Source organism: Aethalodelphis obliquidens, unplaced genomic scaffold, assembly GCF_003676395.1.
Source record: "Aethalodelphis obliquidens isolate GAN/ISIS:26980383/991018 unplaced genomic scaffold, ASM367639v1 scaffold101, whole genome shotgun sequence".
NCBI classification, from domain to species: domain Eukaryota; kingdom Metazoa; phylum Chordata; class Mammalia; order Artiodactyla; family Delphinidae; genus Aethalodelphis; species Aethalodelphis obliquidens.
This window is the reverse complement of record NW_020838045.1, coordinates 1,541,395-1,559,519: the sequence shown is the minus strand read 5'-3', so window position 1 is coordinate 1,559,519 and position 18,125 is coordinate 1,541,395.

Here is an 18,125-nt window from a genome sequence, read left to right as displayed (position 1 = left end):
AATGGACTGTTACAAACAGGCATGACATATGAGGGTCCGGAAGTAATTCATCCACTGCACTCTGTGTTAGTAGGGCTCATGTAAGAACATTTTGTCCAGGTTTGTTCACATCACCTTCAAAAGAACTTGTAGACATTTGTTAAAAATGATCAAAGGTATAGAAAATAACTCCTATGGAGGAAAGCTGTTTTGTGGGTATTTTTAGCTTATAAGTGGAAAACTTACTGTGTGACTTAATTACATTTTTCTAGAATATGAGAATTTGTATGGACAAGATGCATATTGGATATTTCCATGCTCACATAAGAGAAATGGGCTTAAATAAAACAAGAAAGGTGTTCTGGAAATGGCTATCAAAGGAGGTTTTGAGATTCATATTTTTCAGAAGATAGTGTCCATTATGTATGAACTATTCCATTAAAAAGGAAATTTACCAAGTAAAATGCATTTCCTTGATCTATTAATATTAACTTTCAGAGTTTTGATTTACATGCATTAACTTCCAAGAATCAGGTACAGTGCTTTGATTTATACATCATGCATGTAGAAGTTTTTATTAACGAATCCTAAATTTTAAAGTTGTGATTTAGTATGTTAGTTTATAAATCTTATCTTTAAACTTCCAATTTAGTGCTGTGATTTATGGGTGTCAAGTTTCATGCTATTTATGAATCATAATGTTAAAGTTCTGATTTAATATGATAGTTACTGTAAGAAGCATTAGTGCGATAAAATGCAATTCTTAAGAGACTAAGATAAAGCGGATCGATATTCCTATATGCAGCACCCTGTACATAGGCTCAGTTACAAAGCCATCCTCAGTGGTATATTTTGAATAGAATGCTACGATAAGGCTGGAAGAGAATTCAGTAGACTTTTAATAAATCGTGTTGAAGGAACTGTCTTCCCTTTTAATTAGACCCTTCATGGTAAAAGTGAGCAGTTTCAATGTGTGGCTATGGAGCGCTTGCAGTGTGGCTGGCTGGTCAAAATCGAGATGTGCTGTAAATGGAAAATACAGATCAGATTTTGCAGAGGGAAAAAATGTAAAATATCTTGACGATTTTTATGAGTTACATGGAATTATGATATTTTAGATAGATTAGCTTGAACAAAGTAAACTTCATTTGTTCCTGAAGTGTGGGCTTCAGTAGTCGCAGTGTGTGAACTCAGTAGTTGTGGCTTGCGGGCTCTAGAGCACAGGCTCAGTAGTTGTGGCGCACAGGCTTAGTTGCTTTGAGGCATGTGGGATCTTCCCAGAACAGGGATCGAACCTGTGTCCCCTGCATTGGCAGGTAGATTCTTAACCACTGTGCCACCAGGGAAGTCCCCCTCGCCCCGGTTTTTTAAGTAAAAATTAAAGACACACTTTTCATTTTCACCAAGGACTTTATTGAACAATGTATTCACCCTTTTGTTCCACTATCTTCTGCCATTTTTCAGGCAACTTAATAATTCCATCTTCCCAAAACTTTTTATCTTTTTGAGCAAAGAAATGTTCAGGTACCTTTTACAGTCTGCTAGGGAATTGAAATTTTTTCCATTAAGAGAATTTTGTAAAGACTGAAATAAGTGGAAATCCGAAGGTGCAATGTCTGGCGAATAAGGCAGATGAATCAGAACTTCCCAGCCAAGCTGTAACAGTTTTTCCCTTCCAGTCCCACCATATACACATCACCTTCTTTGGATGAAGACCGGCCTTTGGTGTGGTTGGTTGTGGTTCATTTCGCTTGCCCCATGATCTCTTCCATTCCACACTGTTGTACAGTTGTACAGATCGTGTTGTACACGATCTCTTCCATTCCACACTGTTGTACAGTTGAAATGAAACAAATTTCATCGCCCGTCACAATTTGTTTTAAAAATAGAACGTTTTCATTACATTTCAGTAGAGAATTGCATGCGGAAATATGGTCAAGAAGGTTTTTTTTGCTTAACTTATGTGGAACCCAAACATCAAAGCGATTCACATAACCAAGCTGGTGCAAATGATTTTCAGCACTTGATTTGTATATTTTGAGTATGTTGCCTATCTCCCATGTGGTATAACGTTGATTGTTTTCAATTATTGTTTCAATTTGATCGCTATCAGCTTCAACTGGTCTACCCTACCATGGAGCATCTCAGTGAGAAATCCCCAACATGAAACTCCACAAACCACTTCTGACACGTTCTATCAGTCACAGTACCTTATCCATACACTGCACAAATCTTTTTTTGCGTTTCAGGTGCATTTTTACCTTTCTTGAAATAATAAAGCATAATATGCCGAAAGCGTTGCTTTTTTTCTTCCATCTTCAATATTAAAATGGCTACACTAAAGTTCACCAATTTTGATAAGTCTTTTTTTAAATGCACACTGATACATACAATCTAACAAAATTGTTTGGAATGAAATTAAAGACAACTAAGTCCTACTAGAGCCACCTTACGGAAAAACCAAAGGAACCTTTTGGCTCACCCGTTATGTTTCCATTGAACAGCAGGGCTCTGGTCTTTCCACTGTTTTTCAGAATAAAAGCACGTGCGAACTGCAATCCTTTCCCAAAAGTTCATTCATGATGTTATGATCAGCGTACTAAAAGGAGAAAGGATGGTCAGACAGGAATATAACTTGTCTCCCTTTACCCTGACCAACTTGATTCTCATTAAGTGAGATATATAACTTAGAGACAAACATTATTGTTGTTTACTGCATTTGTTTACTGCATGTTGTTTACTTCCTGGAATGGGTTATACTTTCACTTAATCTTTCTAAGTTAGCGTTTATTGACTGCTTACTATGACTTGAATTCTTATGTGAAATGCTTTCTTTATATAATATTTCATTGAATCCACATTACAGCTCTATAAAATGGATACTATTAATACATTGCTACTATTAACATCGACTCTGAGGCACAGATAAGTAACATGATAAAGATCACACATTGCCAGAGTTCAGAGTCGAACTTAGAATCTATTTTCTAGACTCCATACGTTAAACAGCCGTTCAAGGCAGACATTTGGATTCTGCAGCTATAAGCCGTGCCCCAACTTGTTTTCTAAAAAGGGATATGTAAAGCGGAAATGTCAGGATCTCAGCCCAAACCCCTTACTTTATACTTTACATTCTTGCCTTTCTTTTTGACTAAAGATATGTTAGGAAAACCAGCCAAGGCAGTCTGAGCAAGGGGTAGGTTTGTCAGGCAAGCTATCTGGTCACGCCAAGTTCCAAAGCTGGGGCTCCAAATAAATCTAGTGGAAAACAAAAGCAGTCAGTATTCTGAAGATACGATGGAGCTTTTCTGTTCCTGTTTTCCTAACAGAAATGGCCATTTGTGGCCTTTGGGGACTTCTGCCTTAATTAGAAGTAACCACTCAGGTGATGGTAGCTTATCTAATCCTGCCTTTCACATGTTTCTGAAAAGGAGAGCAGGAGGTTGGCAGCTTCACGTTTTTAATTTGGTAGTGTTCCATGTAGCTTTTTAAACCACAGTCATTCTGCTTTGCTTTACTACAAATCCAAAAGCAAACTCTAACTTTGCTTTGAATGTTCCATTCTCAAGAGATAATATGTATAGTTCAGAGAAATTCACTGAAATATTTAATAATAATATACTTGGAATTGGAAGATGGAGTTTTGAATTTAAATCTGAGCCAGAAAATATCTTTTAAGCTCACTGAGGGAAAAATAGCACCTTGATGTGGAGTGACCATAACAACATCCCAAAATCCCCAGACAGTCAAAGCAATAAACACAAAAAATCTGTTACTAAAAACTAAAACACTCATGATGACAAAAAGTAAAATTTAATAACACCTCCTGTTGTTGAAGTGAAAATAACTATATTTAAAAGTTCTGACTAAAAATAGAGATAATGCACAGTATTTTTTCTTTTTCATAGATGTAAAAAATATAATAAAGTGTTAGATGTAGTAGTCCGCACGCACAAAAGGTGAAGATAAATTTTGAGCAAACTGGGACTCTAAAGACATTTTAGTATCTTCTGAGTTAAATTCCTCGAGGCCGTTACCAAATAAAAATTTAGTTGTCTTGTGCAATGTAATAGCTATTCTTTGCTTGCTAGCTAGCACAAAAGCACTATATAACAATGAGTTTGAATGTTCTTTTCAGACATTGTCAAGGATCATTCCGGGACCAATAATTTCACCATCAATGAAAGCTTTAATTAAAGCAGGGAAAAATAAAAACTGCAATAAATGGCATACTTAAACTTCGACTCTGTATGCGTGTCCTAGCAATGTTAATTTTATCATTCAGAGAGGAAGTATGATAAAGTGTTCAACACATGTCACTTATTTTTATTTAAATTTCAAGTTTCAGAATATTATGTCTGGGTTATTCCTTAGGATATATTATATAAACACCATTGATATATGCTGAAGAAAATAAACATTAAATCAAGTGGAGATGATAGATCAGGATACAAGAGTGAGACTAGGTTTTAGTCGTTGACATGTGCACTGATCATTTCAACTTTTAACATTTCATAATCTCACCAAAGCTCACACAGCTTCCCAGATCCTCTTATCATTTTCCTTGGTTGAAAAGTATCATTTCACATCTGCCAGTTGTCTGTGGTTCCCAGTTTTCACCTGAAAATTCAGCAGGATATTAAGTTTCTGGAGGGTCCTGACTAGAAAATATGTAATAGATTGCATTCTTGTTTAGAAAATCTTCGCTCCTCTCCCTCACCCCATCATAGAAGGAGTGGACTTCACTGCCCCATTGATGATGGGTTCACCATGTGATTTACTTTGACCAGTGGACCAGTGGAATGTGGAGGGGAATGACAATATGCCAGTTTAAATGGAGGCAGTCCTGAAGAGAAGTTTTTTTTTTTGAGTTATATTTCTTTCTTTATTTTTATTTTTTTTCCCATTCTATGGGTTGTCTTTTGACCTTTTTTTAAAAAAAATTTGTTTATTTATTTATTTTTGGCTGTGTTGGGTCTTCGTTGCTGTGTGCAGGCTTCCTCTAGTTGCGGCGAGCGGGGGCTGTTCTTCCTTGCGGTGCCCAGGCTTCTCATTGTTGTGGCTTCTCTTGTTGCGGAGCATGGGCTCTAGGTGCACGGGCTTCAGTAGTTGTGGCATGTGGGCTCAGTAGTTGTGGCTCGTGGGCTCTAGAGCGCAGACTCAGTAGTTGTGGCGCACGGGCTTAGTTGCTCCTTGGCATGTGGGATCTTCCCAGGCCAGGGCTCGAACATGTGTCCCTTGAATTTGAAGAGAAGTTTTAAGAGGCACTGAGAACTTCTGTTACACTCTGACCCCTGCATGAGAACACTTCATTATAGGTAGGAGGTGTTTCTTCAACTCTGAGTCCCAAAATAAGAAGTCACTTGAACCTGAAAACTACCTGAAACTGAGTTATCACAGCTAACCTACAGATCCATGATCAGGAAATAAAGGTTTCTTGTGAACCAATGAGATTTTTGAGTTGAATATTATAGAGAATTATCATAGTAAAAGCTTTTACAGAATGTAAGGAGAGTGAGGGCTGTCAATCTAAGGACGATCTTGGAATTCCCACAGTCAGGCCAACAATTATATAAGATGGTAAGAATTAGAACTTGGATTTGTCACGTGATATTTTCTTCACAAGCTAAGTGGAAATAGTTATATAGGGTACAAGATAGGACAACGGCCTTGCCATTTGTGTCACTATGCCCAAGTATTTAATAAAATATCTAGATATTGCGATATGTCTGTCTAGCTATCTAGCTATCATTTATCTGGTTCCAAAGCCCATAAAACCATATAACAACGGAAGCAAACTCTTTTAGAGAACTCTTTGGTAACTTGCCCAACATAATGGTGGATGTAGGTGGACACAGTCTCTGAGTACCTTTCTCCACGTGAGAGTAAGTCAGTGCTAGAGACAAAGCAGTGCCTGAAATTCCTTTTTTTAAATTAATTTTTTTTGGAGTGTAGTTGATTTACAATGTGGTGTTAGTTTCTGCTGTACAGCAAAGTGAATCAGTTATACATATATATATATCCACTCTTTTTTAGATTATTTCCCTATATAGGTCATTACAGAGTATTGAGTACTGTGCTATACAGTAGGTTCTTATTAGTTATCTGTTTTATATATAGTAGCGTGTATATGTCAATGCCAATCCCCCAGTTTATCCCCCCTGCCTTCCCCCTTGGTAACCGTAAGTTTGTTTTCTACATCTGTGACTCTATTTCTGTCTTATAAATAAGCTCATTTGTACCATTTTTTTAGATTCCACATATAAGCAATATCATGATATTTGTCTTTGTCTGACTTCACTCAGTATGGCAATCTCTAGGTCCATGCATGTCGCTGCAAATGACATTATTTTGTTCTTTTTTATGGTTGAGTAATATTCCATTGTATATATGTACCACATCTTCTTTATCCATTCATCTGCCAATGGACATTTAGGTTGCTTCCATATCTTGGCTATTGTAAATAGTGCTGCAGTGAACATTGTGGTACATGTCTCTTTTGGAATTATGGTTTTCTCTGGATATATGCCCAGGAGTGGGACTGCTGGATCATATGGTAGCTCTATTTTCAGTTTTTAAAGGAACCTCCACACTGTTCTCCATAGTGGCTGTAACAATTTGCATCTCCACGAACAGGGTAGGAAGGTTCCCTTTTCTCTACACCCTCTCCAGCGTTTATTGTTTGTAGATTTTTTGATGATGGCCATTCTGGCTGGTGTGAGGTGATACTTCGTTGTAGTTCTGATTTACATTTCTCTAATAATTAGTGACGTTGAACATCTTTTCATTTACTTTGTGGCCATCTGTATGTCTTCTTTGGAGAAATGTTTTTTTAGGTCTTCCACCCTTTTTTTTTTTTTGCGGTACGCGGGCCTCTCACTGTTGTGGCCTCTCCCATTGCGGAGCACAGGCTCTGGACGCGCAGGCTCAGCGGCCATGGCTCACAGGCCCAGCTGCTCCGAGGCATGTGGGATCTTCCCGGATTGGGGCACGAACGCGTGTCCCCTGCATCGGCAGGCAGACTCTCAACCACTGTGCCACCAGGGAAGCCCTTCCACCCATTTTTTGATTGGGTTATTTGTTTTTTTGATATAAAGCTGCATGAACTGTTTGTATATTTTAGAGATAATCCCTTGTGGGTTGCTTCATTTGCAAATATTTTCTTTCATTCTGTGGGTTGTCTTTTTGTTTATGGTTTCCTTTGTTTTTACACACTGTATCTGCTCTTGAGTCACAACCCTCATATTCTTCAGAGAGTATCTTGCGTGTTGGGTCATGTTAAAATACATTTAGACATGTAACTCCCATGATTACATGCCCTTGAATTTTAACTGAGGGTATTTGTCAAGTTCTAAGGAATCTGTTATAATTTAGATTCAATTTCACAGGCCTAGAAGTTGCATGCTGGGGAGTTCTCTTGGCTCAGTAACGTCTTGATTAAAAATCTGGGTTAGGGACACTTCTCTGTGCTTGTTTCCTTATATGCAATTGCTTATTTGAGACTATATTAACCAGCATGGTCAGGATTAACTTATAAGTTATCGTTAAGGATTTTGAAAAGATGAAGTAACACAAAAATGTATTATGCTGTCCTAAGATTACTAAATAGATCAATTTTTTCTAAAAAAAAAAAAATCCAGTGATTACACCTTTGAAATACATTTTGACTGGCTCCCCAGCAATCATTGATTTCTCTTATATGCAGATGTTGAATCCTCAAAGAGAACCAAAGCCAAATGTTTGATATCCTGGAAATGCTTTCAGTTTAGTGATACGTTCTAGAGTTTATACATTTCTTTGAACCAAATCTCACCATTTGGTAATTTTGTCATTTTATAATTTGAAGTTATACACAGTCCACCGTTTTGCCACCAAGTGTTCTTAACATCAGTGATAGAAAGTCAATAGAATTCTGAATCTTTTGGTTGAAAATAACAGAAAGTAACTCTGGCTAGCATCACCAATAGAAGATAATTAGCAGGATGCAGGAAGAGCTTAGAGCACAGTGGACCCCTGCAGAAAGAGTCCAAGCACCTAATCGATATGAGTGCTTCAATTAGTATAGCTCCCCTAATTCCTACCTTCTTTCCCTCTTGTAATTACCAGGGAAAAAGTATCTGATTAGCCTAGTTTTGATCCTGGTTCCACCCCAAGGTCATTCAAGTATTACTAAAAAGCTGAGGCCACAAAATATGGAGGAGGTTCCCAGCAACCAGGCAGTTATTAGAGAAAGGAAAGTCTTTGGAAGCTGGACCAGGCAACTACTATAAGAAATACCCTTTTCAAATTCTCTAATGTAGGCTCTGCTTTGATTGGAGGTTGTTTTGTGTCTAAAGTTTAAGTATAATAAAATTTAGAGTTGATCAGCAATGTCAGAAACATGGTAAATACAGTTAGTCATTTAAAATAGTAAAACACGATTTTTAATATAAAAAGGGGACATAAGTGTTTCCTCCCTCCTTCCTTTTTTCCCTTCCTTTTCCCCTCCTCTTCTTCCTCCTCCTCCTCTACCCCCCATTTTTAATATAAGGACTGGTGATAGATATAGTATGCGTATACACATGTGCAACATAAACACACAAGTTTGCCAAGCTGTTTTGTACTTGCCCCTTTATAATGTGAACACAATTTCAGTTCTCATAATGAGCCAGTATCTGCACACAGGTCACTTTCCTCAGCCCCACTGTTCTTCTACTCAGTCTGAAATCTTCTCTTTCCCAAACAGTCACAATGCTGTAATCCCAGTGTGCATTGTTTATTCCAAATACATCTATTGCTATCCTTTTTTTAAAATTTAGAAGGCTTTGGAGAGGTGATTTATTTGGCATATATCTTTCTTTTTAAGCCGTCAAAGAAAATTTGGATGAATGTCTTATGTGCTCACTAAATTTGCTTCTAGCAAGCTGGTTCATCCAGATCCATTCCCTTGACCTTAGTGGTACATCTGTGATAGTTGGGGGAATACATGTTTTTTGCTGTTAACAATGGTGATTTAGAATTTCTCCATCTGAATAGCTCGTAAAAAAATAAGAGCCAATACAACTTTTATTCTTTCCACAGCCTCAGTCAAGGATACAGTTGCCTAGAAAGAGAATGAAATACGTTGTGGAAGGAAACAATTAGTGTGAATCAGTTCTTTATTCTGCTGACACTGTTGTGGAGAGGTGATACATTGCTTATAACTATCCAAGTCCTTCTTAGCTTGCTGGAAATTCATAAAAATAATGATCAGCTTACTAGCCTAGACTTTTAAATAACAAATTAGATTCTCTGTAGGCCATTAGACTATTAGAATAAATATTTATTGACATTGACTATTGAAATACATTTAAACTTTTAAAACAAGTTAGATATATTTGAGCCTGTATTTACTTCTCCTCCCATCTTAAATTCCATTTAAATTATCCAAGAAATATGAAAACAGCAAATGATGCCATTTAAAGGCCAGAAACTTTGAGTAATTTCTGAAGATTTGATGTAACCATTTAAAATTTCAATACAAACAAAGTGTTGCCAATATATAGAGTGGACAGGATTCCATAATGACGTCAATAGAGCACAGGAACTTGCTTCCAGCCATTAGTTTGAATAAAGGAGGGCCCTCAGGAATGATTTTAGGGTACCACACAAAAAGAATGGGTTGTATTCTCAAGCTCACATGACATAGAGAATGCTATTGTTTGTTTCCCTCTCAAAGATGATGGTCACGTCACTCAGAGAGCTCTTGCAGCAACCCAGACAATGTCAATGTCAGGCTTCCACAACAAAACTAAACAGACACAGGGACACACACACACACACACACACAGAGGGGAAAATAAATGATGCTGCCCCTGTGTGATAGTACCTCCACATTTCTAAAGGACATCGGAGCTCTGGCCAAATACAGGGCTCCCAAGCTGAGACTTGTTGAGCCAAGGGGTAAAGTTTTGCCTGGAACAATGGCAAAGAGGAAATCTTGATCCCAAGAAGGTCTAGGGAATTTTCTCCAGTGGTGCCTCTATATGCAATACTGAAAATTAACTGCACACCAAAGTAATAAAATTACCTGCATTAGATTGCTTTCAGAGTCACATTTTAGCAAAATAAAAACAAAATACGAACTTCTTTCTCTTTTGTCTAGTACTACAAGACTTGAATAACAGACACTTAAGATTTCTTGTAAAATCTATCTCTAATTTGAGGAACAAGGAGAAAAAGGAGAAATGAGCAAGGACAAAGGGAAACATATAAATATTCTATCATGTTGCTGACTCCAAATAGATATTCTCCTGTGGAAAAACAGAAGAAACATTTAAAAATCTCTAATTTTTGCCAGAGGAACCAGTGACGCACAGTTACTAGTCAAGTGAAGCCTTTCTGGATCCTTTACTACTCTTGCCCCCTCTCGCCTTATTACCAGAGGAGCCAGATACAACCTGAAAATGGGGGAGGAGGGCAAAAATGCCAGGAGGGATTTATTATAAAATAAAAGAAGCAAAAATAATGTTTTGATAACGAGATAATTTTGTGGAGGAAGAAATAACTTTCTAGCTCACACTACCCAGCAATTTCCGAGAGAAAAAAGATTTAAATATACAAAATGTAACCCAAAACTAACTTGACAAACACTTGGGAGAATTCTTTTACAACCAAGCATTGGGGAAGATATTTATACTTTGGCCAAATTTTAGAAACCACATATGAAGGACTGATAATTCAACTACAAACCATTAAAAAATCTGCATAGCAAAAACAAACACAAAACACCATAAAGTCAAAAGACAACAGATTATTTAAAAAATTGCATATTTTTTCTCAAGTACTAGGAGGATATTCTCCCTAATATCTGAATACTACCCCCCTCCCCCAAAGGTTAATGGACCTAAACAGATAATTTACAGAAAAGGAAATACAAATGGATATTAAATACATAGAAACATACTCTTTTTTGCTGTTAAAAGGACATGAAAATTAAAATACACTGAGATAAGATTTTTACCTCCTGGTTTGGAAAAAAAATGAAAATACATAGTGTTGGCAAGGCTATTGGGAAATACACACTCTCATTCATTTCTGATAGAAATGTATACAACACTCTGGAGGACAGTTTGGCAATATCAGTAATTTCACTTTCTGGAATTTATCCCACAGATATACTCACTGTATGAAAAGATTTTATTTCTCCATTGTTTATAATAAATAGTAAAAAAAATGAATATCTGTCAATAGAATACTGGTTAGATTAATCATGGAAAATCCATCAATAAAATAAAGCTGGATAAAAGGATAGAGAAGCTCTTTATATATTGATAGAGTAAGATCTCTAAGAAATACTAGGTAAGAGCAAACTGAAAAACAGTGTATTGAAGTTGTTTTGTTTGAAGAGGGAGGACATAATTTTCATATTTGCTAGCATTTGCTTTTAAATCTTTGGAAGGATGCACAAGGATTCTTCTTTTTTTGATAGATCTTTATTGGAGTATAATTGCTTCACAATATCGTGTTTGTTTCTGTTGCACAACAAAGTGAATCAGTCATATGCATACACATGTCCCCATATCCCCTCCCTCTTGAGCCTCCCCATCCCACCCCTCTAGGTCAACACAAAGCACCGAGCCTATTTTCCTGTGCTATGCTGCTGCTTGCCACAGCCAACTATTTTACATTCAGTAATGTATATATGTCCATGCTGCTCTCACTTCGCCCCAGCTTTGCCCTCCCACCCCATGTCATCAAGTCCAGTCTCTATGTCTACCTCTTTATTCCTGCCCTGCAAATAGGTTCATCAGTACCATTTATTCATTTATTTTTTTAGATTCCATATATATGTGTTAGTGTACGGTATTTGTTTTTCTCCTTGTGACTTACTCTGTATGACAGACTCTAGGTGCATCCACCTCACTACAAATAACTCAATTTCGTTTCTTTTTATGGCTGAGTAATATTCCATTGTATATATGTGCCACATCTTTATCCAGTCATCTGTCGATGGACACTTAGGTTGCTTCCATGTCCTGGCTATTGTAAACAGAGCTTCAATGAATATTGTGGTGTATGTCGCTTTTTGAAATGGTTTTCTCAGGGTATATGCCCAGTAGTGGGATTGCTGAGTCATATGGCAGTTCTATTTTTAGTTTTTTAAGGAAACTCCATACTGTGTTCCATAGTGGCTGTATCAATCTACATTACCACCAACAGTGTAGGAGGGTTCCCTTTTCACAACACCCTTTCCAGCATTTACTGTTTCTACGTTTTTTGATAACGGCCATTCTGACTGGTGTGAGGTGATACCTCATTGTAGTTTTGATTTGCATTTCTCTAATAATTAGTGATGTTGAGCATCTTTTCATGTGCCTCTTGGCCATCTGTATGTCTTCCTCGGTGAAATGTCTATTTAGGTCTTCCACCCATTTTTTAACTGGATTGTTTGTTTTTTTGATATTGAGCTCCATGAGCTGTTTGTATATTTTGGAGATTAATCCTTTGTCTGTTGTTTCATTTGTAAATATTTTCTCCCATTCTGAGGGTTGTCTTTTTGTCTTGTTTATGGTTTCCTTTGCTGTGCAAAAGCTTTGAAGTTTAATTAAGTCCCATTTGTGTTTATTTTTGTTTTTATTTCTGTTACTCTAGGAGGTGGGTCAAAAAAGATCTTGCTGTGGTTTATGTCAAAGAGTGTTTTTCCTATGTTTTCCTCTAAAAGTTTTATAGTGTCTGGTCTTACATTTAAGTCTTTAATCCATTTGGAGTTTATTTCTGTGTGTACGGTGTTAGAGAGTATTCTAATATAATTCTTTTACATGTAGCTGTCCAGTTTTCCCAGCACCATTATTGAAGAGGCTCTCTTTTCTCCATTGTATGTTCTTGGCTCTTTTGTCATAATATAGGTGCCCATATATGTGTATGGGTTTATCTCTGGGCATTCTATCCTGTAACATTGATCTATATTTCTGGGTTTTTTTTTTTTTTTTTTCCAGTACCATACTGTCTTGATTATCATAGCTTTGTGGAATAGTTTGAGGTTGGGGAGCCTGATTCCTCCAACTCTGATTTTCTTTCTCAAGATTGCTTTGGCTATTTTGGGGTCTTTTGTGTTTCCATATGAATTGTAAGATTATTTGTTCTACTTCTGTGAAGAATGCCATTGGTAGTTTGATGGGGATTGCATTGAATCTGTAGATTGCTTTGTGGAGTATAGTCATTTTCACAATATTGATTCTTCCAATCCAAGAACATGGTAAATTTCTCCATCTGTTTATGTCATCTTTGATTTCTTTTATCAGTGTTTTATAGTTTTCTGAGTACAGTTCTTTCACCTCCTTAGGCAGGTTTGTTCCTAGGTATTTTATTCTTTTTGTTGCAGTGGTAAATGGGAGTGTTTCCTTAATTTCGCTTTCAGATTTTTCATCATTAGTGTATCGGAATGCAAGAGATTTCTGTGCATTAATTTTGTATCCTGCAACCTTACCAAATTCATTGATTAGTTCTAGTAGTTTTCTGGTGGCATTTTTAGGATTCTCTATGTATAGTATCATGTCATCTGCAAACAGTGACCGTTTTACTTCTTCTTTTCCAATTTGTGTTCCTTTTATTTCTTTTTCTTCTTTGACTGCTGTGGCTAGGACTTCCAAAATTATGTTGAATAAGAGTGGCAAGAGTGGACATCCTTGTCTTGTTCCTGATCCTAGTGGAAATGCTTTCAGGTTTTCACTATTGAGTGTGATGCTTGCTGTGGGTTTGTCATATATGGCCTTTATTATGTTGAGGTAAGTTCCCTCTATGCCCATTTTCTGGAGAGTTTTTATCATAAATGGGTGTTGTATTTTGTCAGAAGCTTTTTCTGCGTCTATTGAGATGATCATATAGTTTTTATTCCTTAATTTGTTAACGTGGTGTATCACATCAGTTGATTTGCATACATGGAAGAATCCTTGCATCCCTGGGGTAAATCCCACTTGATCATGGTGTATGATCCTTTTAATGTGCTGTTGGATTCTGTTTGCTACTATTTTGTTCAGGAGTTTTGCATCTATGTTCATCAGTGATATTGGTCTATAATTTTCTTTTTTTGTGATATCTTTTTCTGATTTTGGTAACAGGGTGATGGTGGGTTCGTAGAATGTATTTGGGAGTGTTTCTCCCTCTGCAATCTTTTGGAAGAGTTTGAGAAGGATCGGTGTTACCTCTTTTCTAAATGTCTGATAGAATTCGCCTGTGAAGCCATCTGGTCCTGGACTTTTGTTTGTTGGAAGATTTTTAATTACAGTTTCAATTTCATTGCTTGCGATTGGTCTGTTTATATTTTGTAATTCTTCCTGGTTCAGTCTTGGAAAATTGTACCTTTCCAAGAATTTGTCCATTCCTTTGTGTTTGTCCATTTTATTGGCATATAGTTGTTTGTAGTAGTCTCTTGTAATCCTTTGTATTTCTGCAGTGTCAGTTGTGATTTCTCCTTTTTCGGTTGTAATTTTATTGATTTGTGTCCTCTCTCTTTTTTTCTTGATGAGTCTGGCCAAGGGTTTATCAATTTTGTTTATCTTCTCAAATAACCAGCTTTTAGTTATATTGATCTTTGCTATTGTTTTCCTTGTTTCTATTTCATTTATTTCTGCTCCGTTCTTTATGATTTCTTTCCTTCTACTGACTTTGGCTTTCCTTTGTTCTTCTTTCTCTAGTTGTTTTAAGTGTAGGGTTAGATTGTTTATTTGAGATTTTTCTTGTTTCTTTAGGTCAGATTGTATTGCTGTAAAGTTCCCTCTTAGGCCTGCTTTTACTCCGTCCCATAGGTTTTGGGTCATTGTGTTTTCATTGTCATTTGTTTGTATGTATTTCTTTTATTCTTTGATTTCTTCAGTCATCTCTTGGTTATTTATTAGCACACTGTTTAGCCTCCATGTATTTTGTTTTTTACAATTTTTTTTCCTGTAATTGATTTCCAATCTCATAGCGTTGTGCTCAGAAAAGATGCTTGATACGATTTCAATTTTCTTAAATTTACCAAGGCTTGCTTTGTGACCCAAGATATGATCTATCCTGGAAACTGTTCCATGGGCACTTGAGAGGAATGTGTATTCTGGTTTTTTTGGATGGAATGTCCTATAAATGTCAATTAAGTCATCTTGTTTAATGTGTCATTTAAAGCTTGTGTTTCCTTGTTTATTTTCATTTTGGATGATCCGTCCATTGGTGAAAGTGGGGTGTTAAAGTCCCCTACTCTTATTGTGTTACTGTCGATTTTTACTTTTATGGCTGTTAGCATTTGCCTTATGTATTGAGGTGCTCCTATGTTGGGTGCATAAACCTTTATAATTGTTATATCTTCTTCTTGGATTGATCCCTTGATCATTATGTAGTGTCCTTCCTTGTCTCTTGTAACGTTCTTTATTTTAAAGTCTATTTTATCTGAGTATTGCTACTCCATGTATAAATTTTAATTTTTGACCCATGTAAAAAAATTCATTCTAAAATTTTTTAAAAGGTTAAAATATACTAAGAAGAGTAGTAAAAATTTTTAGTAGAGCAGATGATGATATGATAGAGTTAAAATAAATAACTTGGAAAATTAATAGAACTTAGAACTTTAAAAGAACAATAAATTAGACGAAATGCTGCCAATTCTGACCTAGAATAAAGAACTAAAGATGAAGCACATGGGATTATGAGTAGGAAAATTATATAACCACATATACAAGGAGTTTCTAAATATAAAAAAGCAATTGTATGGCAATGAATGTGAATTCCTCTCTCTAGCAATGAAGTTTTTCTAGGAAAATAAAAATTAATAAAAGTGACTGAAGAAGACCCCAGAATGCAGAATTCTGGATTACAGAAGAAATTGAGTGAGATTCTAAGAATTACCTTTGTGGAATATCGCCTGAATGGACATCCATGGATGAGTTCTCCCCAGCCTTTAAGAAACAGACAATTGTAGTGGCATTCTAACAGTCTCACAGCAAAAAGCAAAGAGACATTTCATATTTTGTTTCATAGACCTACTATCATATCATGGTAATATGCCTTCCTAGTGAGCAAGTTGAGGTGGTAAACATGTTAGTTCTTATGCTTTTTCCTGGCAATAATTTTATCAGTTATATTCTCAGGTTAAATAAACATGCATACATTTTCATATCATTGTGGCTCCCTTCACAAACATTTTGTTTATGACAGCATCTTCCGTAGAAACTTCTGTTTATAAAAGTTAACTGCCCTAGGAAGTATATTACAAGAGGAATTCCAAGAAGCACAGAGTTTCTCCATGCCTTGTAAAATTATTTCTATTAAAATGAGATTTTTATGAGCACACAGGTTAACAGATTATGCTCTCCTTCCCCCCCGTAAAAGTCATGAGTTTCATTTGGGAGCTAGTTTTTCTCTTTTAATTATAAAGTGGAATAGTTAAGACATATCTACTTTTAGTTAATCCAAATGAACAAAGGCTGCAAAACAGTTTACTGATATAATCCTTGAGATACATTAGTACATTTTTAAGGCTTCCCTAAAAAAGGTGACTCCAAATATATATGATATAACTATAAAATCATAAATATCGTTCATTCCATTAAGAATAATACCATGCAGAAAATCATATCTGTTCTTTACACTAAGAATGGACAAAGGGTAAATAATGTATTATAAGAGCATATTTATATACAGTAGAAGTACTTACAATTAAACTGTTATACAAATTAAGCTATATATATTTCTAAAGAGTCTGCAAAATTCTGACAAGTGATTTCTTGATGATGCTGAATAAATGCACAGGTTACATACAGAAATAGAAAAAATTCTGTACATAACTAGTTTGAGCTTTGCTATTCAGCACTGTCTAATTTGTAATATGGAGGATGATTGTAGATTCTTTTTTGTAAGCCAAGAATTAAGATTTTCATTGATTAAGGTCCTAAGAAATAATGTCAGTGGTCAAAAATATTTTGCAACTAAAATCCCCCCAAACAGCTATGAACAAGTGGAATTTGAAATTAAAAACACAGTACCATTTATATTTGCACCTCAAGAAAGTGAAGTATTTAAATATAAATCTAACAAAATATGTACAAGATCTACAGGAAGAAACTGTAAAACTCTGATGAACAAAATCAAGGAAGTAAATAAATGAGATATTCCATGTTCATGGATAGGAAGACTTATTATTGTCAAGATATCAGTTCTTGCCAATTTGATCTATAGATTGAATGCAATCTCAGTCAAAATCCCAACAAATTATTTTATGAATATTGAAAAACTGATTCTAAAGTTTATATGGAAAAGTTAAAGACTGAGAGTAGCCAACACAATACTGAAGGAGAAAAAAAAATTGGAGGACTGACACTATCTGATTTAAAGACTTATTATAAAGTTACAGTAATCAAGAAAGTTTACTATTGGTCATAAAATGGACATATGAATCAATGGTACAGAAAAGAGCTCAGAAATAGACCCATATAAATATATTCAACTGACCTTTGGCAAAGGAGCAGAGGCAATGCAATGGAATAAACATTGTCTTTTCAACAAATGGTGCTGGAACAACTGGACATCCAATGTAAAAAAGAAATGAACCTAGACACAAATCTTACACCTTTCACAAAAATTAATTCAAACTGAATCACAAACCTAAATATAAAATGTAAAACTATGAAATATCTAGACATGACATAGGAGAAACCCAAGGTGATCTAGGTTATGGTGATGACTTTTTAGATATAACACCAAAGGCACAATCCATGAAAGAAAGAATTGATAATCTGGACCTCTTTAAAATTAAAAATTTCTGCCTTGTGAAAGACAATGTCAAGAGAATGAGAACGCAAGACACAGACTGGGAGAAAATATTTGGGAAAGACATATCTGATAAAGGACGGTTATCCAAAATATACAAAGAAATCTTAAAACTCAACAATAAGAAAACAAACCACTTGATTAAAATATGGACCAAAGACCTTAACAGACCCTTCACCCAAGAAGATACACAGATGGCAAATAAGCTTATGAAAAGGTATTCCACATCAATGGTCATCAAGGCAATGCAACTTAAAATAACAGTTCGATGCTACCACACGCCTGTTAGAATGGCTATAACACTGACAACAACTCTATAACACTGACAACACCAAATGCTGGTGGGGATATGGAGCAACAGAAGCTCTTATTCATTTCTGGTCCAAATA